At 43.8% G+C, this 25,973-nt stretch overlaps 1 long non-coding RNA gene across 1 annotated transcript; it reads right to left on the bottom strand.

Annotated features, from left to right (window-relative positions):
- On the bottom strand, positions 2,043-2,579 carry LOC110429588. The gene is made up of 2 exons (XR_002446688.1): positions 2,484-2,579; positions 2,043-2,389 (listed from the first exon to the last, which is right to left on the bottom strand). It is a non-coding gene; the product is annotated as an uncharacterized LOC110429588 (long non-coding RNA).

Genomic DNA, 25,973 nt, shown 5'->3' with positions numbered 1-25,973 from the left:
GTGGCGGCGCGCCAGGTGCTCTACAAGTGGCAGCTTCTCCCAGGGCCTGCTCCCCTCCTCCTCTGACACATGGCACACTATACTCGACCCTCTCCTCCATCATGTGGCGTGACAGTGCATCCGGGCATGGCCTCCTTCCCTTGCTTGGTTATGGCTGTGGTGTCTCTAAGTTCACTGCTACATAAAAGATTAAGCAAGGAGGGCGAAAAAGCATTAACTGAGGCAGTTTTTGTTGCAAATGTCTTAGCATTATGGTCACAGATAAATCAAAATTTATCGAGGCAATTCACTTGCCCAAAATGGTTAATACAATTAAAAAAGAAAAAAATCCTAAAACCTAGACCAAGCCTGGATGGGGCCTCGATCTAGGCCTCATGTCGTGGCTGCATCCATCACCAGTAAGGGGAGCAGCGTTACCAGAGAGGGAAGCCAGTGTGCTGCCGCCTTGTGTCCCCCACCTTGGTCTGCCTGCCACGCGTGGATCTACTGCCTTGGAGCTTGGCTCGCCACGCCTATGCCAGATCCGCCGCGCTGGTGCCTTGATCCGTCTGTGCGCTCGTCGCCAGGCCACAGCGCGCCTGCGTCGAATGTGCCCCATCTCGCCTGTTGCTTCACCTGCTGCCTGATCCACCGCCACAGCCTCTGTAGCCGCCGGGCGTGCGGCGGCCCTTGCTAGTGGACTACCCAGCAACCAGCCGTCGGCGCGCATGGCCTCATGCCGTCAAGGCACGTGGCCCCTTGTTGCCGGGGTGCACAACTACTCAAAACTGGGGGCCCTGACCTCAACTAGGTGAGTGAGCCGGTAGACGGAGGCTCATGCTCCCGTGCGCGTGAGCCTCCGGAGGGGGCACCACACTACCAAAATCTGTAGTCTTTCACGGTACATCATTGCCGGTTTTTGGCTTAAGACAGCAGTAATATGACCAACCAACAGTGATATTTGGGTCTTCACTGTCAGTTCACATCACTAGGTTTTAAGTAAGAACCGGCGGTGATAATGGATCACTGTTGGTTCGTGGCTTGAACCGACGGTGATGCTGCAAGAAAATTTATTAAGTTTCTCATATGATGTCCAATGAAGACAAACTTTATATCAAAGTTGTAGTCCTCGACGAGATCTACAACTTCGAAGTTCAAAATTTTTTCAATTTGAGAACATTTGGATCTCCAAATATTTTTATTTGTAATCTTCTGTTTAACGAAAATTAATTTCGTTATCTAAAATTTAAAATTTGAATTTTCAAAACGATCTCGAATGGATAAACACCTATAATAAAAATTATAGACCTGAAAAAGTTATGAAAGTTTGTAATTGATAACATTTTCATTTGACATCACTTACTACTTCAAAATATTGTTTGAAATTAAACTTTAAAACTGTTGAAGAACTATGGTTTATGTTTTTAATCTCTGGCTAAGACTAGTAACTAGTTTTTCTTCTGCATACTAACTTCAAATTTAATGATTCTTTCTATAAAATCTAAAATCATGCTCTAGCAATTTTGTTATGTTCTTAAATCTATTATTTTATCCATCATTATATGTGATTTTGTTTTATCTATTTGAATTTTGAATTTCAAAAATAGAAACTTCAACATCGTTTTAGAACACTAAATGGTTTCAGCTGAAAAAGTCATGAACTTAGAGGTTTTTAGAACTTATCAAGATCTATAACTTTTGTTTTGGACATTTCTTCATCCGATAAAGTGGTGGCAACATTATTGTTCACAAAATTTACATGTCAGGCGGGTTTGTTCCCCATAGATTAGCCTACAAAATGATAGACATGGGTAATAAACTTAGAGGTTGCTTTATGTATGTTTACAACGGTACAAACATGTTTTTGGATGATGACCATTAGTCTACTGAATTAAGGTTAGAATGTTCTAGTCATTGTCAGAATTTTTAGAATTCTTTTTTTCCTAGTGGGTCTATGAGACTAACATGGAACATTTGATGGAGATCTCCAATTAGTATCATTAATATTTTCTGCATGACAATTGTAATAAGGGAAAATCTAAAGTGGACAATGATGAAACAAATTAAAACAATGGACAAGCATAGAACTTTCCCTTAATAGTACCAATCATTCTGGAGTACATTATTTATGTTAACAATGATGGTTTTAAGACCATCGTCATATGGCCTTGAGAAGATTGCACAGATTAGGCATCATTGGCGGGATGGGCAGTTGACCACTTGCAATTATGATTGTAGCATACGGCCAGACACCACTGAAATGTTTCATAACATGTAGTTGGGTGTTGACGGCAGCAGTAGACAACTCTATTATTTTGGTGCTTCAAGAAACATGTTTCTCGATCTCCGAGTAGGCTCAAAGCAGCTCGCCCCCTTGCACTTCCAACATGGATGTCCTCATGAGGACGACCTGAGATAGATTATGTGTAAATGAGGATGTAGTATATATATGCATATCAATAACCAATTTGAAGGTAACGAGTTGCTGCGGATGAGAAACTTACATTGTGCAAGGAATATAAAGAGAGGCAATGTAAGTACCAAGGCTTTGCACCAGTCAGTCATATTCATGTTTTGCCGTCAATCATCTGACCTAATCCTTACACCATCATGCCTTGAGTTGTTAAATGACATATATAGAGAGAGAGACCAATACGACATGAAAATACATTAATTTAGTTTATTTTGCTATCTATTTCTATATCTTTTCTTCTCTATATACCTATCCCTATCGTCTCTCTTTGTCTATCACTTCCTCTATTTCTTCTCTATATCTCTATCTTTTCTTAGGTATGTCTATTAATTTCTTCTCATATATCTCTTTCTCATCATTAAATTGGAGCTAGCAACCTCCTCTTGCCAGTTTTAACCACAGGATCAAGTTGTAGATTATCACTTTGTGAACCCCTACCATCGAAAATTATATAACATGGAGATCATAAACCAGATTTGCATAAAACAACTTTATATTAAGGACTGTGATTCAATAGCAAACGTAAGTTACAACATTTATACAAGAGGTAATCATCCCAGAAGTCTAGTCTCACTCTCGTGAATAGACAGTCCAATATAAGAGTAACTGTAGCTTATGAAGGTGCCCATACCATCGTCTACTAAGCTTTCAACTTCACCAAGCTTGGCTAGGGTGATCACCAAGTCGAAAGCACATGTAAAAGCTTGATATATGTCTACGTGCAAGCTAGTCTATAATTTGTGCATACAAGTTATATATACGGTAGTGCTATTCTACACCCTAGGTGTAAGTCAAAACTAAGCAGAAAAAATACTGAGCAGTACGAACAACGTTCAGTACCATTTATGACTACACCCAGGACCCTGAAATAGACCCAAGAAAACATGATCCGGAGCGGATACTTGACATGTTCCCCCTTGCCCAGGTCCGGCGCAAGGGAAGCGAAAGCCAAGATTTGCTTTATCAGGTATCAGACGGGAACTGCAAGCAAATAAAACACCTGTCAAAAGTATTAATACAGTCACATGGATGGTAAATGCGTGAATGTGATGGACTAAAAAATCTGCGGTTCCTAATAGAATAGGTAACAAAGTTGCTTTGCCGCCTACAGCTACTAACTCGCCGCCTCCCCAGTAAGGATGACTTATCTGTGGATTTTTCCACTATCAACCCCAAAAAACCGTAAAGTTGCCAGAGCATTCTGCTCCTGAGCTGAGACATTGACAATCGCCCCGGCCCTTCTTTTTAGTCAACTTCAGGTTGGTCAGGTAGTCACCGCGCTCTCAATTTCTTGGACTTGAATGCCTTGCTTCTTAACCACCTTGAGTAGAGTTGGGGGATACCAGACCTTGTGAGGCATCATAAATTTGGGTTTTCTTTTCTGGAAAGTATCGTGCAAGAGAGGATCAAAGCTATCGAAATAGTACTCTACACCTAGAATAGCACTAGTATATATACAGCAGAAAAAAGATTGATATTCCAAGTTACAAGGTTGCAAATCTGTGCAGGCTACTGTAAGAGGCACTACCACTCTGAACTCAACTCTCTATGAACGGAAGATGTCAGAATTATTAGAGTAATCCGGATCAGGATAGGTTACAGGTGAAATACGAAGAATGTGCACGAGGCCATCGAGGGTACCAAGGCATACACAAGGCTATCCCCAAAGCATAAGTATTGTGCTCATCAGAGTGGTTGTCTTGGCACACAAAAGCAGAATCATGGCACAGATTAATCATGTTACAAAGAAAGTACTGCTTGTCTCATTCAATTAGATCTGCTAGTCGCTTAGACATCAGATGGTCAACAGTGTGACAGGCCTCTGCAAACTTGATATCTAGATTTGACTCATTGTAGTGTCATCTCCACCACACATACTTAAATAAATTTCAGTAGGGAGCCACCCCTCCTGTTGATAGATGGTGCATTTGATTGTTATTTTGGATAGATGGTTGACCACTAATTAATTGATCAAAGATGCTAACTGAAAATAATTTTAAAACGCTAACTGAAAGTTTGGTTTTCAGTTTCAAGTATCTCTTTTAAAATCTAAAATCTTCCAATCTATCAAGATTTTCATGTCGATCCTTTAAGCAAGTTTGTTAAGCTCAGAGACATGTTTGCTTGAACCTGATCATCATGTTCTTTTGAAAATCTTGAGAAAAGGGGGAGAGAAGATGAAGCTTCAACTCTTAACCATCAGCTGCCTGCTCGGCTGCTCGCCGTCGTGACCACCACCACCTTAGCACTGCCTTGCGCATGAGCTGCACGCAGCTGCCTGCCTGGCGAGCCCATGCTGGTGGTGGCAACGCCCAGAAGCTTTGCTCACACTGTTAAGTCGCCAAGCCACTGCCACTCCTCCCTTTGTCTGTTCTCAGCCCACCACCGTACTCATCTCGTAGCCGACCAAATTCATCGCCCATGCTTGCTTCCAATTCAATTGCTCATGCACACATCCTCGCATGCTCTTTGCAAGCGGTTCAGTTATGTCAACCACCTGTGGAAATTTTTTTTAGAAAATATGAAATCGGCTTTTGAAAATAAGAAATTAAAAGATTTTAATCTTGGGAAAGGCCCACTGGCAGGTCACGTAGAATCGCGTGCTACGCGGCCGATGGGATTCGAACCTGAGACCTCACCCTCGCGTGTAGCCTCGTGTACCACTCCACCGATCACTTAGTTGTGTCTATATTAGAGTTTAGTTCCCCACATATTATCCTAAATCAAGTATACATTGATTACTTTAGGTCCAAAACAGATTCAAATGGAAAAATCATCAACTATAAAGTTTTACAACTTTTTAAGATCTATAACTTTTATGTTGGTAGTTTCTCCATCCGAGGTCATTTATAAAATTTGAATTTCAAATTTGAGAAATTTAAACGTAGTTTTCGATGACAAGACGATTTCAAATGAAAAATTATCAAACAAAGTTTGATAACTTTTCAAGATCTACAACTTTCATTTTGACGGTTTTTTCAAACGAGGTCATTTAAAAAGCTCAAAAAATTCAAATTCAAATTATTTGTACAGGCGGTTTTTAAGAAATCACCTGTAGAAATATGATTTTTACAGGCGGTTTCTTAGGAGAACCACCTGTAGAAATATATGATTTCTATAGGAAGTTTTGTTAGAAAACTGCCAGTAAAAATTGATTTAGCGGTTTTTTAGTCGGGTAAGCCAATGTCTTTCCATAGGCGTCTTTAATTGAAACCGCCTATAAAAGATATGTTCCACCGCTGGCTTCGAGCACTGTACTAGTGTGCCTAGGCTGCCGATGATTTGAGTCCTCGAGCCTCCACTGCTGCCAAACTGACTTGGAGCTTCATGAGCATGGCTTGTAGACGATTTCATACTCTTTGAAATTGGAAGTTGGCTTCCATGGGGAATGCATTCATGCTGGGCTGCACTGCACGGGAGCAGGATTTTAGGAAGAAGAAATGATGGAGAGCAAGGGGCACGAATATGGTGAGAGAAGGCAACCCTTGTGGAACCCTCCTAGTGATAAAACACTTGTTACATCTTGAATTCTCATTGTCTATTTTATTTTGTGGAACCATTAGTGTATTTTTGTACAAAATTGTTAGTACTCAGTATATCCAACAAGATTTAAACAAGTTCGTCATCAGTGTGTGACACTACAGTAAAAGTTTTAACACCAACAAAACTTCTATTAGGGAGTTAAAATCGCTTTAGTGTTTCAGTTGTGACATTTTTGTAGGTTATGTATCAGCTAAAAAACTATAAATTTTTGAAGTAAGCTAATGCAGTCCTATTATGATTTGGTGCACATATGACAGCGCTATTGAAACAAAGAAATATGAGAGACGTGTTGTATACATGTCCTAAGTTGTTTGTGGACTAACACTGAGAAATACAAGAGACACAGTATTACATGAATGAATTATTCAACACTGGGGTCGTTGCCTTGTTGCTTAGGGAACTAGAGATAACCTGCAGGGACCAGGAAAGAATGGACATGCAAGCAGGTACGAGGAGTCGACCTATCTCTAGGCGACTACTGTATATATAGAAGGCAACCCTGCAACTAGCCAGCACAGCCAGTGGCACACCGACAACAGAAACAGCAAACCTGCTGGGTGGATCTTATTTGGAATCCTAATTAATAAGGAAAATTATCCAGGGCGCATCTTCTTGTCAATATATTCCTTTCTGTATGATTCCTCGTGCCTCCTATTTCTATCTGCTCCTCTCTATAGCCGTGTTTCTTCCTGCTGAAAGCAGCCCATCCACGCGGCCATGCATGCATCTTCTGTTGTTTCATGCATGTTCTCCTGTTAGGAGCCCTTTTATAGTGAAGTCTGTCCTTTCTGGATATTTGCTACCCATCCATTAACAGCACCCACGTGTCGTCTGGTCCATGGCGTCCTCTAGATACCCGACATCACAAAGTTTAAAAACCTGATGGGAACTCCTGTATGAAGTATATATATATGCCCCCTCCAGTTTCCTAAAAAAAACAAAAAAAAACAGCCATGGCATTGTGATTCCTGTGAACATGGATCAAGGAGTGAACAAGAACTGAATGTGGATGCAAAGGAAAAGGTGATGGCTAAAAGAAAACATATATTTTGCAACTTATAGCAGTTGATGTTAGTTTGCATTGTTCGATGTTAGTTTTCATCGCAAATTTGGTAGAATGCTTTTCATTTCTATTCTATTTGGGGAATTGAATCTCAAGTCCATGTAGTCAATCACTCATTCATTCATTTACAGTACAGTTCTGCAAATGAAAGAAAAACTATGGTTAATCCCTAGGCTTGATGTTTCAAAGACATGATGCGAGTGTTTTTATTTGGATGTTTTCCATATGGGATTTTAGAAAATGGAATAAGCTGAAAGGGATAGGACCCATAAAATCGTAAAAAGGTTTAAATACAACAAAAGGGTTTTGCATTGTGGATGAAGACATGGATGCTGATGGCAAGTTGACCAACGCTAACAAAGGTTTTTATAGGATTTTTTTTGCATATTAAGCCAATAGAAGGGGAAAGAGGTTGACTTAGCTTAGCCAGCAATTTACATGCCACAAACCCATAAGCAATATATAATGAAAGGAAAATTTTATTACATGCAAAATCTTCCTGTATTCCAACAACAGCAGCAATGGCTCAACAAGTTATATATAGAGCCCATAATGGAGGAAGGGATCAATGGATGGATTGACAGCGCATGGTTTTGGAATTCTCACATCGCTGATGGTCTTGCAGTGAATTTAATAAGTTGTGTCAGATTTATTTTGGTAGCAGCAAAATGTCCTGTTTGTAATGAGCTTGAGGTTGGTCGTTAAGGTTGTATATATATATTCAATGTGTTCTTGTCCTCTCAAAGAAACATGTGCCAACGTATGTTTGTAAAAAGAAGTTGTATGCACAGTAATTTCCATTCAGTAGAAAATTTAATAGTTTCTGAGGACTCAGCCGTTCAACCCGTGAGGCAATTTTTAGAGATATTTTTTCTTTAGGCTGTGACGATAAAAAAAAACTCCTCTATAAATGGTTCCAGAGATAGACCGTCCTCGGCAATCAATTTCTACGGTGGCTGTATGCTCATAAAATTGCCCTCCATTGGTTACTAACATTAACCGCCTCTGAAAATTATATTTCATCCATGTTTGGTAATATCACCTGCTTCTAAAAAGACTAGTAACACAAAAAAAATCATAAGTTTTCTAAATCAAGTCAAACAAAAACAAACGCTGCAAAGTTGTAGAATAAAAACAATTCATAACTGGTGGCAATGTTGTTTGGACCTCGTGGCTCAAAAGTTGTAGAGTACACAGAAAAATCATATTTTTGGCAAGGTTCTTGGAACCTGGTGGCACATGCTGGGAGATAGGGATGAGCTGGCGGCCAAGACTGATGCCATGAGGTGCCTCCCTCCCTTGTTCCATCATCAATTGCCTGATGGAAGAAAGGGTGGCCACTGCTGCTACAAGTTTACTGTCTCTGACCACAGTGAAAATGTATGCTTAGAGCTACTAGAGATTGACTTGCTGGAGATTTTTTTCTCTTGGAGTTACAGTTGTAACCATGGGCAAGCATCAAATTGTAGTACTTCTAGGCCAAGTTATTATCGGGGAACAATTTTAATCAGCTCCATTCAATGTTAAGAATACCATTTGGGTTTCATTAAATCAAGAAAATGAAGTTTCACAAAAAGATGAAACCGAAAAGTCACATCATTGGAAGTTTGCGGCCTCCCGTGATCCCACTTCCTCCCGTCATAGTTGTCCTGGTTACTTGATGGTAGGTACTATGGTTCCCTATTTGGAGGAAACAACTGAGGGGGCAAGTGGCTGCAGCCGCAAACCAGCACTATGCCAGAAATACTAATTAGTGACGCGTCCAGAGAAGGATCTCCATAGCGGCCGCGTGATCTGGAAGGACCTAGGATCTCCATAGCGGCCGCGTGATCTGGAAGGACCTTAGAAGGGGGGGGGAGGCGTGTTCCTGCTATCGAGAGTCTTCTTCCGTGGCGCCATCATCTTGCTCGTGGGAGGGGGGTCTTGCCACAGGATCTGGTGGAAGAACCGTAGGGTGGGAAGGCATCTTCTTGCTACCCAGCACCTTCTTCCCAAGCGCCATCAGCTAGCAACGGGTTGTGGAAGGAAAGGAGTGGCATGTTCACCGGCGGCTGTGTGATATCAACACTAAGTGAAACGATGTTATGGATCAGCTTGTAGAAGTCAAGGATTCCGAATGCCCCAAGTTAGGATGCAAGTGATGCGGGCCTACCCGCAAACCAACATCCCCTTAACCATTGGTTGGCTTGTTTGTTGGTTAGGTAACAAGACAAGAAGGATAAGATGAAGAAAATTAACTGCACTTCTTTAGACTGTCTCCAACAAGTGACCCATATATGAGCACCTAAACCCAACATGGGTAGCAGGAGACCTAAAATTAGCTTCCAACAGAGTACCTATACAGACCAATTTTAGGTTGCCTAGAGGCACAACCTAAATATGACTATCCTCTATTTTGGAAAGCCATGTGCAGAAAGGATTCTCTTTTGGGTTTTGTTGTTGGAGAATATCTCGAATGGGTATTGAACCCTTTTGCTTGTTGCACTATCTAAATGTTGAATGAGTCTTGTATTTTGTGTGTTATTGTTGGCGATAGTTTTAGTTATTGAGTTCACCCATTCCAACCAAAGCAATCAAATCTCTAGTTGCCACGAGTCCCACAATCTCCTGCATCCTTGAACTCTCTGCTCTAGTTTTTATCGATCATGGAAATAGCAAAGATATGATTGGCGTGAGTTGCTTCCCGGCCGGTTAGCAAATTTATATGGACATGTTGTGCCAACATATATTGTTTCCCCATTAAATAAATGTGGCCTATTATAGCTGTTTTTCGATCTTTTTTTTGGACTCGTTTATTTATAAATGAATATTATAGCTTCTGTATCTAGTTTAATGTCTACAAGAGATTAAGCGTAGGTATGATATATCACGCACTGCAAAGATGATGCATGTGGAAAGGACGAGAAATTTATCACCAACACCCTTAAAATATGAACACCTCAAATGGTTTATAATGAAGCAAAATGAATTTAATGGTACTACATTCTTGCTTGACCTTTTGTGGATGGCATTTTTTTTCAAAACCATGCTTGGGCACTTAATTTTTGAGGAAAGCTATCACAATACATTGGTGAGCCTACACTCACCATAGCACTAATGATAAACCACTGAGAAAAAACATGAAAAGAAACGCAGAAGCACCAACATAAACTAGAACAAGAGCATGACTGAGACTACATTACGAACAAAACTTGCGACCACAACTAGAAGCCTGCCTGCATGCCATACAACAGTGCTAGAGACAACAACAACATGTAGCAAATCAACCGACGATGTTGTAGCTATCCAGATCAAGTTACATATGCCTATGCTGCTTCGTCTACAAGTCACAAAAACGATGAAATCCACACATGGACATGCCATGAACACACAAGCGTGCTTAATGCCTCTGTTTGCAACAATGCTGCACTAAATAATCTGAATGTCTTCGTTATAGTCAAATGATCATGATGATTTGTATCAGCAGGGATGCAGCATCAGGGGTTGTCTCGAGACATGCTGCACTCCTAGTCTTCCCTTGCCTTTTGTTGAAGTCGAATCAGCATGTGGAATGCCACTGAATCTCGTGCGTCATGAGGGGTGACCATATAACCATCTGCACTCAAGATGAAATCTGGGCCCATGTAGGAGTACAAACTGTAACTCTGTAAGAGATCGAACATGTCGGAATTAAAAGTTATGAGAATGTTTGTTCAGGCAAGCAAGCTGGAGCAAAAACAAATTCCAATTATATTTAGCAGCGCACATTTGACTAATTCAAATTGTGATTAGGACGTACACATTCTAAAATCATGAATATAGTATGGTTTAAGAACAAATTGTATAGCCCCTATAAGGGTCCGACTTTAAGGGTAGCTTTATATGATAATTGTAGCCTGCTATATGTGTGTCAAACACATTTTGTGAAGAAGCGCAGAGTATGAAGCCTAAATCTGACTGCATCATTCCCATGGACTCCATACTGTGGCATGCAGGAACTTGAAAAATCAATGGTTATCAACCACATACCACCCAAACTGAGAGAAGTACTCTGTATCTTGGAAGAATCCAGTTGCTCTAACGGCATCTGCCATCCAGTTCCTGCGATAACTACTTTCAGACCAAGGATTGTAGAAATGATGTTTCTTGCCTGGCATTTGTTCTGTAGAAGTATGCATTCTTCCAGTTTCTTCCTCTTTATGTTCATGGTTTGGCATCCTTCTCCAGAGCTAATTCAATTGGCAACTTTCATCATCTTCCAACTATTCTCATATTTCTTTAGGATTGACGCTACTTTAGGTGTCATCTCTCCTTTTCTCCACATGGTTTGAAAATGATACGCACTGGTTTGATATAACTTGAGGGTAACAGACTGAGGTTGATTAGGTGTGTCTTTGATGGAGCAACTCCGAACCATGTTGGCGCTCTGGTCATAGCCGATGAGGAGCGCTATGTATGGTCTATGGCTGGGGCTCGAGGGCTTTCATTCTTGACTGCCTCCTCCCTAGTAGTTAGAAATAACTAGCCTAGTAGTGGTCACCTTCTGTGTTTTCTTACTGCCACGAATTGAATGTAACATTTCTATTGGGGTGTGTGTGTGTGTGTCTGTGTGTGTGGTGTGTGTGGGCGGGAAGGATTGTTTGGGATCTTGCCATTTTTCTTCTTAATATAATAAGGCACAACTCTTCTGTGTTTTAGAGAAAAGAACAATCACATAGTTGAAAAGATATGTTGATATATATTGGTCTATAATTATTCTACGGGAATTGAAGTTGTATTGCTAGTTGTCCTTGGGAAGCTAAATAATGTTCATGCACTTGTATTCTGCAACCTTATTTGGATAGGATGGTGATCCCCACTCTACTATTCGGGACTAAGGTCACATATACAAATCAAAGCCAAAGAGTACAAGGGGCTCGTGATATATAGTTTAGTAACATGGTGGACTTGAAAGACAGGTTGTTTGTCACATATTACTTGATTTCACACTGTTATTGTCCATTATATCTAGATTTAGTTGTGAAAAGGTAAAATACCTGTCAAGATTGTTCGAATGTCCATTTCGTACTCAGAACTTTGATCTCCAAGCACAAAATGCTCATGTAGGTGAAATGTGGATAGACTAAGATGAGTACACATTAGGTTATCAAGGAAAAGAAGAATTATGATCAACAAGCACTGCTGTAGCTTCACAAAGGAATTGCAATATGTAACGTACTGTATCATCTCACATCTTCTGAAGTAATCGTAGTCCCACATACCTCTAAACATTCATGTTACCTGTGATGTCACCTCAAATGAAATTGAAGTATACAGATTGAGATTTTGGAGCATCAATATGGAAGTACTCAATAAAATGAAATTTCTTTTTTAGAGTAGTGGATTATCCTTACTAAACTTTTCAGTGACTTCCTCATTTTGGCTTCTCAAGGCAAGGTCTTCAATTATAGGATCAACATCCAGTGCCTAAAAGACAATTAATTCTTTGAGTTGAAGTTTAACAAATAAACTTGCATATATTATTTACTATTGAACTAGAAATATCACGCGCAATTTCATTGCATCTCTTTCTCAAGTTCATAATAGTTCTTTACCAGAATGATATCTTTCGGCACATTTCTAATTTTAGAGTTGTTCTCTGTTCTGTTCTTGTCGATTTGGACACCTAAAATTAAGTGACTTTATCATAATGAAGAGGAGAAACAACAACGGATCAGTAAAATCAAAGTAATGAATTACTATAAGATTGATAGACTTACTGGCTTCAAATTTTCTTTTGCGGTTTGTGTTGTTGTCATTAATGTTTTTGCTGGATCTACAGTTCTTGGTGTGACCATCACCAACTGCTTTTTCTACCTGCTTTTTTTGGAGTTGAAACAACTATGGTTATTTTTTATTCTAGAGGAGAGTCGTAGTTTGATGGCGATTGCAAAAAAAAGTGTGTGATCAACACTAAGGCTCTATTTGGCAAAACTCAACTTCAATAGTAAAGCTGTCTTTTAGAAATTAGCTTCATGAGCATCTTTCTAGATGAAGCTAAGCTGTTTTGCAAAAAGTGTTTGGTAAAATAGCTTCATCAATTACTTTCCGCATAGATGGGAGAGAGAATAAGGGAAAGAGCTGCAATATGCTACTTTTTTAGCTTCATTCCAACTCTTGTCTTTGTGAGAGGAGAAGAAAAACAGCTTCACCCATGAAGCTGTTTTAGAAATAAGTGTTTGGCAAAAAAAAAACTTGTGAGTTGTGCCAAACAGGCCCTAAGATAAACAATGTTATGGATCGGCCTGTAGAATCTAGCTGAGAATGCCCTAGGCATGCAAGAGTCATGGGCTTGCCCACAAAACTGCCTAGCCCACCCCGCAAAAATGGTTTAGAATGATCTAAATCATGTCATCCACAAAAGTATGGTTTAGAATGAACAAAATTGAATTTAACGGCACTCCACTCTTGCTTGACTTTCTGTGGATGGCATGTGTTTTTTTTCACAACCATGCTTATGCACTTATTTGATGAGGAAAGCAATCACAATGCATTGGTGAGCCTACACTCACCAAAGCACTAATGACAAACCACTGATTTAAAAAAACAAGAAACGAAACGCAGAAGCACCAAAATAAACTAGAACACGAGCATGACTGAGGCTACACTATGAACAAAAATTGCGACCACAAATAGTGAGTCAACAGTGCTTGAGATAACAAGAGCTTGTAGTGAGTCAACACACCACGTTGTAGCTATCCAGATCAAAGTACTTCTGCTCCTTCATGTACAAGCCACAAAAAACCATGAAATGCACACATGGACATGCCCACAAACACCACAAGTGATGCTCGACTAAATAATTTGAATGTCATCATTCTAGTCAAATGATCAAGATGATTTGTATCAACAGTGATGCACCTCCTAGTCTTTCGTTGACTTCTGTTGAAGCCGAGACAGCATGTTGGATACCGCTGAATCTCGTGCCTCATGAGGGGTGACCTTCATATCACCATCTGCACTCAAGTTGAAATCTGGGCCCAAGAGCTGGACACTGGCGAGGTACATATCTGCCAATATTGGAGTAAAAACTATAAAAGATCAAACATGTAGGATGTTTGCCCAGGCAACCAAGCTAGAGCAAAAAGAGATTCCAATTATATTAACCAAGTCAAATTGTGATTAGGATGTATACATTCTAAAATCATGAATATAGTATGGTATAATATTCATGTGGCTGGTCTCCCGTGACTGGTGTTGGACTGCTGACAGGCTTGCTCGGTGAGGACTTCCCCACCCAGACAAATGTCTGCTTTGTGACCAGGAACAGGAAAACATTCAGCACCGACTAGGTGCATTTTTGCTAGGTAGTTCTGGTTTTCTCTCTTGGAGCGTGTCGGACTCTCTTCACTAACACCTCAGCCCAATGATTCGTCTTGGGAGGACTGGTGGGAAAAAGCGGAAGCAGCTACCACTGGGGATGTAAGAAAAGGCTTAAACTCCATCATCATCCTTGGGGCCTGGAGCATCTGGAAACACCGTAATTACTGTGTCTTTAATGGGGCTGATCCAAACATTGTTACAGCCCTGAGTATGGCTAGAAATGAAGCCCATTGGTGGTACTTGGCAGGAGCAAAAGGTCTCTCCTTGCTCACTGCTTGGGGCTTCTAGTTCTTTAGCCCGCTCGGTCGTTGTTTCCTTAGAATCTGGTGATTAAGTCTTAGAGATCAGGGTTGGCGCAGAGATGTGTGTGCGTGTGTGTGTGTGTGTGTGTATGTGCGTGTGTGTGTGTGTGTGTGTGTGTGATGTGTTTGGTGTGTGGTGTGTCTGTGTCTGGTGTTTCTTAATATAATAAAGTGAAGCTCTTCTACATTTTAGAGAAAATAAACATTCACATAGTTGAAAGATATGTTGATGTATCGGTCTACATTCTAAGGGAACTGAAGTAATCTTGCTAGTTGTCTTTGGGAGGCTAAATAATGTTCATTCACTTATATTCTGCAACCTTGTATGGATGTGATTGTGATGCCCAACTCCATTATTCGGGACTAAGGTTCACATATACAAATCAAAGCCAAAGGGAACAAGGCCCTCGTGCTATGTTTATTAACGTTGTGGAATGCAAAGACAAGTTGTTTGCCACAAATCATTTGATTTCACACTGTTATTGTCCATTTCATCTAAATCTGCAAAGTTAAAATACCTGTCAAGATTGTTTGAATGTACATTTCGTACTCAGCACTTCGATCTCCAAGCACAAAATGCTCAGGAGCTGAAACGTGGATAGACTAAGATGAGTACACATTAGGTTATCAAGAAGAAAAAGAATTATGATCAACGCCTGTAACTTCACAAATGAATTGCAATATGTGACATACTGTATCATCAGTCGTTCAAAAAAAACATACTGTATCATCTTGCATCTTCTGACGTAATTGTAGTGTCGCATAACTCTGAACATTCTTGTTACCTGTGATGCCACCTGAATAAGATTTGCGAGCATCAATATGGAAGTAATCAATAAAAGGAAAAATAAATTTCTTTTAGTCTGGTAATGGATTGAACTTACCAGACTTTTCAGTGACTTCCTCATTTTGGCTTTTCAAGGCGTAGTCATCAATTATAGGATCAACATCCAGTGTCTGAAAGATAATTAATTCTTTAAGTTGAAGTATTTAAAAGAATTATTTAAGTTGAAGTTTAACCAATAAACTTGCATATATTAATTACTATTGAACTAGAAATATAACGTGTGATTTCATTTTATCTTTTTCTCAAACTCACAAAGAGTTCTTTGCTGGAATGATATCTTGTGGCACATTTGTAACATTTGAGTTGTTCTCTGTTCTGTTTTTGTCCATTTGGACAACTGAAATTAAGTGACTTTATCATAATGAAGAGGAGAAAGAACAATGGGTCAGTAAAATCGAAGTAGTGAAGTACTATAAGATTTATAGACTTTCCGGCGTGAAAGTCTTTTATGGGGCTCTGACCATCCCCATGCTCTGCGTAGGGAGCAACTTTAGTCTTGAAGGCTTGAAAATTTCTTTTGCGGTTGGTGTTGTTGTCCTTTTTGTTTTTGCTGGTTCTACAGTTCTTGGTGTCAATATCACCAACTGCTATCTCTACCTGCGATTTTTTATTTGGAGTTGAAAGACCTATGGTTATTTTTTCATTCTAGAGGAGAGCCCTAGCTCGATTGGCAAATGCTAAAAAAAGGGAAAAAGTGTGTGATGAAAACTAAGCTGAACAATGTTATTGATCAGCCTGTAGAATCTAGCCGTGAATTCCGAATGCGCCAAGGATGCAAGCGGCGCAGGGCCTGCCCACAAAACAGCTTAGCTTGCCCCACAAAAAAGACCTACTCGACAACCGCAGGCCACATGTCTTTGTATTGCAGACTGGAGTGGGCCATCATGCTAACAAAAGTGGGCAATCAGCAAAGCTCGCGAAATCCTCCACTTGCCCGCCACCACAGCACCGACCACCTCTGCTCCACCTGCGACCGTGCCCTGGTGTCTGCCGCAGCGCTGGCGCTCGAGACCAAGCACAGTTTGGCCCATACCAGCGCAACGGCTAAGAAGAAATCGTCGTCTTCTCTAGCTACTGTAAGCACAGGCATTGCCCTGCGACGAGCTAGAACGCACTGGCGGCGGCATGGTGGTGACCGCGGAAGTATAGGGTCTGTTGCTGTCAAATGTCGCAGCGTTTTTCGGTCCTGCTTTGTTTGTATTTATAAGGATACATGATGAGATCACGGAACATGCCTTCGCGTATCTCCGCACCATGTTACACACCGTGTGCGTCGCCATTCTTCCGTGGCATGCACCACGCGCTGTAGCGCGCACCGTGGTGCGAACCCAACAGACTCGACCAGACCGTGTCTAGGTTGACCACGCCTCCGACCTGGCATGTTCCCTATCTTGACTCTAGACGACTCCTGAACAAATAACTTAACTAACTTGTGCAATAGTTTAGCTAACAGTTCACCGCCTAAACCTATTGCACCTTAACAACGCCGATCGTGCTCCTCAGTTCAATGAACCTTGCTCGCCCCCGGGCCTTGGTGAAGATGTCGGCCAGCTGATCAATCGTGCCAATGTGTTCTGCCTCCACCTTGCCCTCCTCGATGCATTACCGGATAAAATGAAACTTTGTGTCAATGTGCTTGCTTCTATCATGATGCACCGGATTCTTACTCAAGGCGATTGCACACATGTTGTCCATGAGCAGCTTTACACACGCCTCCTTTGTCGCCAACAAGTCGACTCAACCAGACTCCTTAGCAGGCTGCCGTAGCTGCTGCTACATACTCCACTTCACATGACGAGAGTGTAACAGTTTTCTGTTTCTGAGATGACCAAGTAACCACATTGCCACCAACAAAGTAAACAGCTCCTGTGGTACTCTTCCTGTCCTCAACATCTCCAGCGAAATCACTGTCACTGTACCCTAGCAAGAGGGGTTTCAGTTCAGTTCCTCGTTCATACCTGCAGCCATGATCCATGGTACCCTTCAAGTACCTGAAGATTTGCTTCACTGCTCCCCAATGAGCTTGACTTGGCGCCTCCATGTACCTACTGACATCGCCCAGTGCATAAGCCATGTCTGGTTTGGTGTTGACAAGGTATCTAAGACTGCCAATCAGACTTCGGTATTTTGTTGGCCTCACAACTTCATCCTCCATTTTCTTGTAGAGCTTGAGCCTAGAATCCATTGGACTGGCAATTGCATTGCAGTTCATCATACCTGCAAATTCCAAGATCTTGTTTGCATATGCACTCTGACTCAGTGTAATGCCATTTCCTTCTTGCTTCACTTCTATCCCCATATAATAGCTAAGAAGATCCAAGTCACTGACACTGAACTTTGTTTTCATCTCTGACTTGAACTGTTGAATGTCTCTGACACATGGTCCTGAGATTATCAGGTCATCGACATACACCCCTACAATAAGAAAAGTTTCTTTGTTGGCTCTTCTATATACAGCATGATCCAACTTGCTTTTTGCAAAGCCTAGGGCAATTAGCTCTTTATCAAGCTTAGCATTCCAGGCCCTTGGTGCCTGTCTTAAGCCATGCAGTGCCTTTCTGAGCTTCAAAACTTTGTCACCTGTGCCAACAATGAAACCAGGAGGCGGCTTCACATAAACTGATTCTGTCAGATCACCATTGAGAAAAGCAGACTTCACATCCATGTGATGAACTTCCCAACCTCCCCTTGCTGCTAGGGCCAATAACACCCTTACTGTTTCTATCCTGGCAACTGGTGCAAAAACCACTTCAAAATCCACTAACTGCACTTGAGCATAACCCTTGGCGACTAACCTTCCTTTATGCTTGACTACCTTTGCCTCTGGATCCTTTTTCAATTTGAAGACCCATTTGAGTCTAATGGCTTTCTGTCCTTTTGGCAACTCACTAACATTCCAGGTTCTGTTGTCTTCTATGGCCTGCATCTCTACCTTCATGGCATTTCTCCAGCATTCTTCAGTCATAGCCTCCTCCACTGAACTCGGTTCACCTGCAGCAACTAGGCATACTGCACTGCACTCAACATTCTCCATAATTTCTGTCGAGTCCAACAGATCTGCCACAGTCCTGTACCTACTCGGTGCTTCATCTGTTCCTACAGATGCATCAGTTGGAGGTGTCGCCCATTGGATTTGATGTCCTGGGCCTGCACTAGAGACCGGAGTCTGTGGTGGTGGTGATCCACCCATATCTCCCTCAGGTGGAATTGGTGCAGCAGATTGACCCGGAGACGGTGCACCGCTGCTGAAATCAGCATCCAATCCTGGATCAAGCTCTATTGTCGGACTATGTACAGTATCTGAATACTGAACCATGAACGTGTCGGGTGCTGATACTCCATTGCTCACGCTGCTGCCTTGCTCCTCCCAATTCCACGCCTCTTCTCATCGATGATAAACGCGATACCCATTGGTACCTAGCTCATAGGCAAGGAAAACTCCTGGGATTGACCTGTCAGCAAGTTTATTCACCCCGGGTCCCAACCTTTTAGCATATGCAGTGCATCCGAAAGTGCGTAGATGTCTGACACCGGGTTTCTTTCCAAACCATGACTCAAAGGGCGTCTTCCCATTCAAGCTTTTAGTTGGGGCTCTGTTTAATAGAAACACTGCTGTGTTGACGGCCTCACCCCAAAATTTAGCTGGCACTTTCATTGCTTTCAGCAAACAGCGTGCCATCTCAACGACAGACTGATTCCGCCTCTCAACCACCCAATTCTGCTGAGGCGTGTAGGGTCTCGTGGTGTTGTGCTTCACGCCGTGGTCACTGCAGAAAGTCACAAATGCACCCGAATTGAATTCACCCCCACAATCTGTTCTGAATGCTTTCAGTCGATGGCCTGATTCCACTTCTGCTGCCAGAACGATCTTCTTGAAATATGCTAAAGCTTCGCTCTTTGTTGATAGTAACTCAAGCCACATATACTGACTGAAATCATCAACTATTAATAAAAAATAAGACTTGCCACCCAGGGTTGCTGCTGTAATCTGTCCACATAGATCACCATGGACAAGTTCAAGCCCAGCTTCAGCGCGGTGCACTGAAGCTTGTGGAAACGGCCTTTTGTGGTGCTTGCCAAGAACACAGCCATCGCACACCTGCTCTACCCCGCTGATCCGGGGCAGCCCTTCCACCATCGCTTTAGCCGTGAGCTCCCTGAGCGACCTGAAGTTCAGGTGCCCATATCTGGCATGCCAAAGCCATGAGACGTCCTCCATCTTGGTCAGTAAACACACGGGCGAAGTTAGCTTCGGCTTCATCACGTACAGCCGGTTCTTTCTCTCCGCCCTGATCAAGACGCCAAGTTGCTGCTGAGCAGCCTGTCGGCGCTCGAAAACCTCCATGACGCCGATGTCAATCTCGACACGACATCCTGCTTCCTCCAACTGTCCAAGACTAACGATATTACACTTCAGAGATGGGATATAGTATACCTCCGTGAGGACTCGATGTTTGTCGTTCTTCCTGGCGATTGCCATGGCTCCAATTCCTTGGATCTCCACGGTTGAGCCGTCCCCAAACCGTACTGCACCACACACGATTTCGTCGAGACTGGCCAGCGCGTTGCGACTCCCCGTCATATGGTTCGTGGCCCCAGTATCAAGGATCCAGGCTCCTTCATTGTACCCGACCGGGAATACGCGTTCCTGACTCAGAAACATTCGATGAGAGGGCTGCGCTTGTGTGCTTGTCACGTTGCACACCTGGGCAACTAGCAGCGCACCAGTCTCCACATCAGTAGCGGCATGATGCATGGCCTCGTGCCTCTCCTCCTTCATCTTAGTTTTGCACTCCCTTTGCAAAGTGCCCATAGATTTTGCACTTGTTGCAACGCCCTCGACGCTTCGGCGTTCCCATGGACGTGAGTTTGCCTCTAGAGTCTCACGCGTCACCTCCGCCTCGTGCTCCAATCTTGTCCTTGCGGACATAGCGGCCACATTGCCACCCTTCTGACTCGATGTCGAGGATGATTCCTGCACCCTTCAGTTAACAGGAGCTTTTGCGCCTTCTCAGTGACCTGTTCCACCGATGGTTCGAAGCGATCTTCAGCCGCCCGTAGGTGACCGAGCTCCTCGATGGTAAGAGTCTTCATGTCACTAAACATCTCGGTCACCTGATTGTTACGTGTCGGTACCACATGAAGGAATTTCTTGACGGTGGGGCAGTCATCAATCTTCTCACCTAACCCCTCCATGTCTATGGCTAGCTTCTAGATTCTGATGGCAAAATCATCGATGGCTTCTTCCGGCTTGAACGCGATCTGCTCGAATTCAGCGAGAAGCTTCTAAGCGTTGACTTCTTTCACATGATTGGCTCCCAGACGCATAGTTTTAAGCGCCTCCCAAGCCTCCTTCACGATTTTCTTCTTCAAGAGCATAGAATGCATCTCCGCCGGCACACTGCGGAACATGGCTCCAAGAGCCAGCTTGTCCCAGCGTCGCTCGACTTTCTCATCCACTATTGCATCCCAAAGGAACATCCCCTCGAAATTACATTGGACATGAGATGCCCACTTCTAATAATTCGTCCGCGTCAACGTTAGCCAGACGAGATTTCCAGCCGCTTGGTTGAACGCACGCTCCATGACTTCCTTCTCCTTGTCATCATCCGACGTACCCATCCTTGACGACTCCGGCTACTTCCCTGCTCGACTCTGGTGATCTTGATCACCCCTTCTCTTCTTCGGCTGCTTCTCACCGCCCTCCCAAGCTCCGATACTAGTTGTTAGCGCAGGCAATGCCCTGCGACGAGCTAGAACGCAGCGGCGGCGGCACGGTGGTGACCGTGGCGAGATAACAGATGAGAACAAAGAGTCTAGGGTTTGTTGCTGCCATTGCAGCGTTTTTCGGTCCTGCTTTGTTTGTATTTATTGGGATACATGATGAGATCACGGAACATGCCTCCGCGTATCTCCGCACCATGTTCACCGTGTGCATCGCCAATCTTCCGTGGCGTGCACCACGCGCTGCAGCGCGCACCGTGGTGCGAACCCAACCGACTCGACCAGACCGTGTCCAGGTTGAGCACGCCTCCAACCTGGCACGTTCCCTATCTTGACTCTAGACGACTCCTGAACAAATAACTTAACTAACTTATGGAATAGTTTAGCTAAGAGCTACTGAGGCCCCTGTCTGTGTAGCAGGCACCCACACAGCCCGCAAAAAAAATTGCACCAATCTGTTTTCATATCCACCTCTGAATATGCAACCTGAAGGACGTACACTTTAGAAGGAAGTGCCATAGATTTATTACTTGACCCCTGCACGGGCATGTCAATCTCGATATCTTTCTCAAACATGGACCAGACACCCTTGGTTTCGAATCCACGCTGGAGCAAGCAAACTTTCTTTGTCCGATTGAGAAGGATTGCCATGTTAGTAACCGCGAACCCGCCTCTCGACATATCGGTTCTGGAGATTGTTCGGGTACATGAGAAGTTTTTTGTTGTTGACGGTGAGGGAGGCAAACATGCAGAACCATTCAGGGCTGTAGGAACTGCTTCCGATGGTAGTAGTTATACAGGAGAACCGTCGCGTGTACCAGCGCAAGAACAAAACCACATCCATGGTGGTGTAGTGAGGAAAGTTGCTGACAATTTTTTGGAAAAAACAAAAAACGAATACCAAAAGCCCAATGCATGAAACAAATAAGTCACAATATTTGTTATGATGGAGCCAGGATGAAAGTTACAGCTCGACTGGCAGTTGAAAAAATAAAAAAGAAAGAAAGGGAAAAAGTGTGTGATCAACACTAATGTCATGGATCAACACTAAGTCTGCAGAAAAGACCGGTTGAACAACCACGGGCCACTTGTTTTTATATTACAGACAGTGTTAGAGTATATGATAGAGTCCAGGTACAATGTAACATAGATATAGGAATGTATATGTGATTGAGAGGGATTTGTGGAGGATTGGTTGTAACCACAAATCCCTGACTATTGTAAGCCACGCAAGGGGCTCTTCCTTGCCCATATAAACACGGAGCCGAGAGACCTAGGGGTTATCTCGTTCAACTCATCAAATCCCTCTCAATCACATATACATTCCTATATCTATGTTACATTGTACCTGGACTCTATCATATATACTCTAACAGACAGAAGCCACCATCCTGCTTACGTAAGTAGGCAACCAGCAAAGGCCGTGAAATCCTGCACAGACCAACAAACACGCGAAGACTCTGCCGTCGCCGTAAAAAGAATCTGTCTACTCACGAGATTCCATGCAGGTCTGAGGTGCATGGGCGTCACTGAGACTTCCACCAAGGCCAATCTTGAGCTGGTCACCGCACCAACCTTCCCCGCCTCACGGCCCAGGGCACCCCTGCCCCACTAGCTGCAGCGATAACCGTGGTGCCCGGCCCGCTGTGGCACCGGTGACAGAAGAAATCATCTTCCACTACGGCTGCCGAGGCCCCCGTCACTAGGAAGAAGAAGGGCGTATCCGCCCCTGTTCCGGCTGCTCTGTCACTAAGAAGAACTAGGCAGGCTCTGGCACCTGACCTGCCATGTAGTTTGAAAGCGCTTGTGTAGCCGGCTGGCAGCGCTGCATGATGCAGGCTGCTTGCATCCAAATGCCCTAAGCATGTAGCAGTACATCAGTAGCGCTTCGCGCGACCCAAATCCACATCCACCATTCCACCCATGGAATGAATCGCTTTGGAAAACAAAATCCATCGCAACCAAATCAGAACAGAACACTGCCAAGTTTGATTGAGGTCGCCCATTTCCAGATCTTAAGATCAAGAGCGGATGGGGAGGCTCTGCCGCTTTGCTTTTGCTCGGCGGACGGATAACTTATACGGGGAGGAGGCGCAAGCAAGCACCATGTTCCATTCATCAACCCTGATCCACCACAACCGTGTCATAATCTCAACCCACGATAAGGAGGAATATATGTGTCAAACACAAGATTGCTCACCTGATGAGCCATGACCTCCTGAGTCTCCGCCGATAGGGCCTCCTCTTTTGGTCGATGACCTGGCCGAGCAACAGCACTGGCATGGCACCACAAGATGCTCTAGTAGCAGCGCTCCATCGCATCCTCCAGCTTCACTACCTCCTTGCTGCTACTGGCGCTGCTGCCTTCTACCTCCATCAGATCACTGGAACCGAAGCAGTGTCCCGTGCCACCTCTGCTCGGGTTCTGTGCCACAGGGGTAGTTGGGGCTTTCTGGGAGGCAGCTGTTTCTGATGGGAGCTTGGAGCCTGGGAGTGAGATGGCAGGAATAGGAAGGCGAGGCCACTGTTTCGTGCAGAGTGCTGGGTGCCGTGGGGGAAGAAAAGGGAAACGTTGTTTTGTCCAACACGGGGCCTGTCACAAGGACGGCCAAAGGCTGGCTGCCTGGCTAACTGGCCTTGTGCTTGTGTCTATAACTCTATATTGTAGTACTAGGAACTGGCTTTTTGTCTGAGTTGTGCTGCGACGCTTGGCTTATGAGCCTTGAGCTGTTTCTTAGTGCATGCAAATCTCCACCATGAATCTTGAGCAGGGCCCAAAAAGACTTAGGATTTGAGGCCCTCTCCTCCTCCACAGTGATTCTTGAACGAAGAAGGCAGCAGCAGCACATGGCCTCCTGCATGGCAGCGGAGCAGTGGTGGCCATGCATGGTCTCCGCAGTGCATAGCGTTCTCCTCCACGCGCAGGATCTGTTCCTCTTCTATCCAGGGGAGCGTGAGGGTCCCGATTCCTCCATTGGTGGTGCCTTGCGTGGCCCAGCCCTCCTACATCTGCGGTGGCATGCGAGGCCTGGCTCCTGCTCTAGCAGCAGCATTGCAGGGCCCGGCTACTTCTCTAGCGGCGGCATCTCACATGACCCATCCCGCTCCTCCTCTAATGCATGGCACACTGGGCTAGCCCTCTTCTCCATCGCGTGTCGTGGTAGTGCATTTGGGCATGCCCTCCGTGCCTCGCTCAGTTATGGCTGTGGGGTCAATACATTGCCGCACTAGGTTTCATAAATCATCGCTGGATGGAATCAGGTTGTCAGGTTGTCAACAGGTACAATGGACAGGCTGCACTATGTAGTACCCTTGCTTTAGAATTTTGAGCAGTTTCCCATGGAAATCTCCACCATGACACATGATGAGGGTCAAAACAGACTTGGTTTAGAGCCCTCTCCTCCTCCGCCGTGAATCTCGAGTAGAGGGGGAGGTGGCAGCACATGGCCATCTGAGTGGTGGTTGAGTGGCAGCGCGACCACCTATCAGGGTCGTGGTCACTGCAGTGCACTACATTCTCCTCCACACACGGGGCCTGGTCCTCCTACGGCGGCAGCAGAATGCGGGTCTTGGCTCTTCCTCTAGCGACATTGTCTCTTCGGGCTTGAACCTCCTTTGGTGGCAGCAGCGCGCAGGGTCTGGCTCCTCATTCAGTAGCGGCATCTTGTAGGGCCTGGCCCTACTCCGGCAGTGGTGACGCACGGGACCTGACTCCTCTAGCGGCAGCATCTTGTAGGGTCTGACCCTCTCCTACATCGTGGGGCGTGTAGCACAAACAGTTGTGGCCTCCCTCCCTTGCCCGGTTCTGGCAGCCTAGCCTTGGATCTAGCAGCGTGAACTAGGATCCGACCACCACTGAGCAGATCTGCCCATATGGCGGCCGCTGGGGCATGGATCCGGCTGCCACTGAGCAAATCAGGCCACCAGTGATCGATGGCCTTTTGGCACAAGAGGACTAGCTACCTGCTAGGGAAAAGCCATTTTGACAAGTTGTTTCCTATAGTAGTGTATGGTATACAATATTTCCATCCCATGTCTAGTGCTCATGGAAAACAAATGAGAGCATATATACTAGAAACAAACCTATTCAATCAGATGGTTTGATAGTTCACATGGATCACAAAGGACTTAGGAGTTTTGGACTTAAGTGTATAGGTAACTAGGCTTGATGTGGTTCAAGGGAACCATCACATCAAAGTATAACCAATGGGGGAACAATACTGGAAACATCTTGGCTAAGTTGAGCCAGCAAGGATAACAATCTACTACTCGTGTTTAGTCTAAAATTGGTTGGACACACAAGGATGATGAGCTATTGGTACATCGGACAAGTCTCTTTTACCTCTCTGAACTTTTTGTGGTATCCTTTTTCTCAAACTTCAAAACTGGACATCTTACCACCTCACCTCTCGAAACTATTTGAACTACCTCCATGTCCGAGTTACAAGTAGCTTCAAGGTGGATTCATCATGCTTTTGTTAAAAAATTTGGTTCTCTAGGAATAGGAATTATACAAGCAATACTTCAAGACATGATTATGAACAATAAGTTTGTAATTGCCATAAACATAGTGGAAATTCAAACATGAAATTGGTGAATGCCAGGAGAGGCAAGTATTAAAATAAGTCTCTGTGACCATCCCAACAAGTAGGACATTGGCTTGTCTCTTTGAGTTCATTGAGGTTGTGATTATTTTGGGCT

Source organism: Sorghum bicolor, chromosome 8 (genome assembly GCF_000003195.3).
Source record: "Sorghum bicolor cultivar BTx623 chromosome 8, Sorghum_bicolor_NCBIv3, whole genome shotgun sequence".
Classification (NCBI taxonomy): domain Eukaryota; kingdom Viridiplantae; phylum Streptophyta; class Magnoliopsida; order Poales; family Poaceae; genus Sorghum; species Sorghum bicolor.
This window is presented reverse-complemented; position numbering and strand designations above follow the sequence as displayed.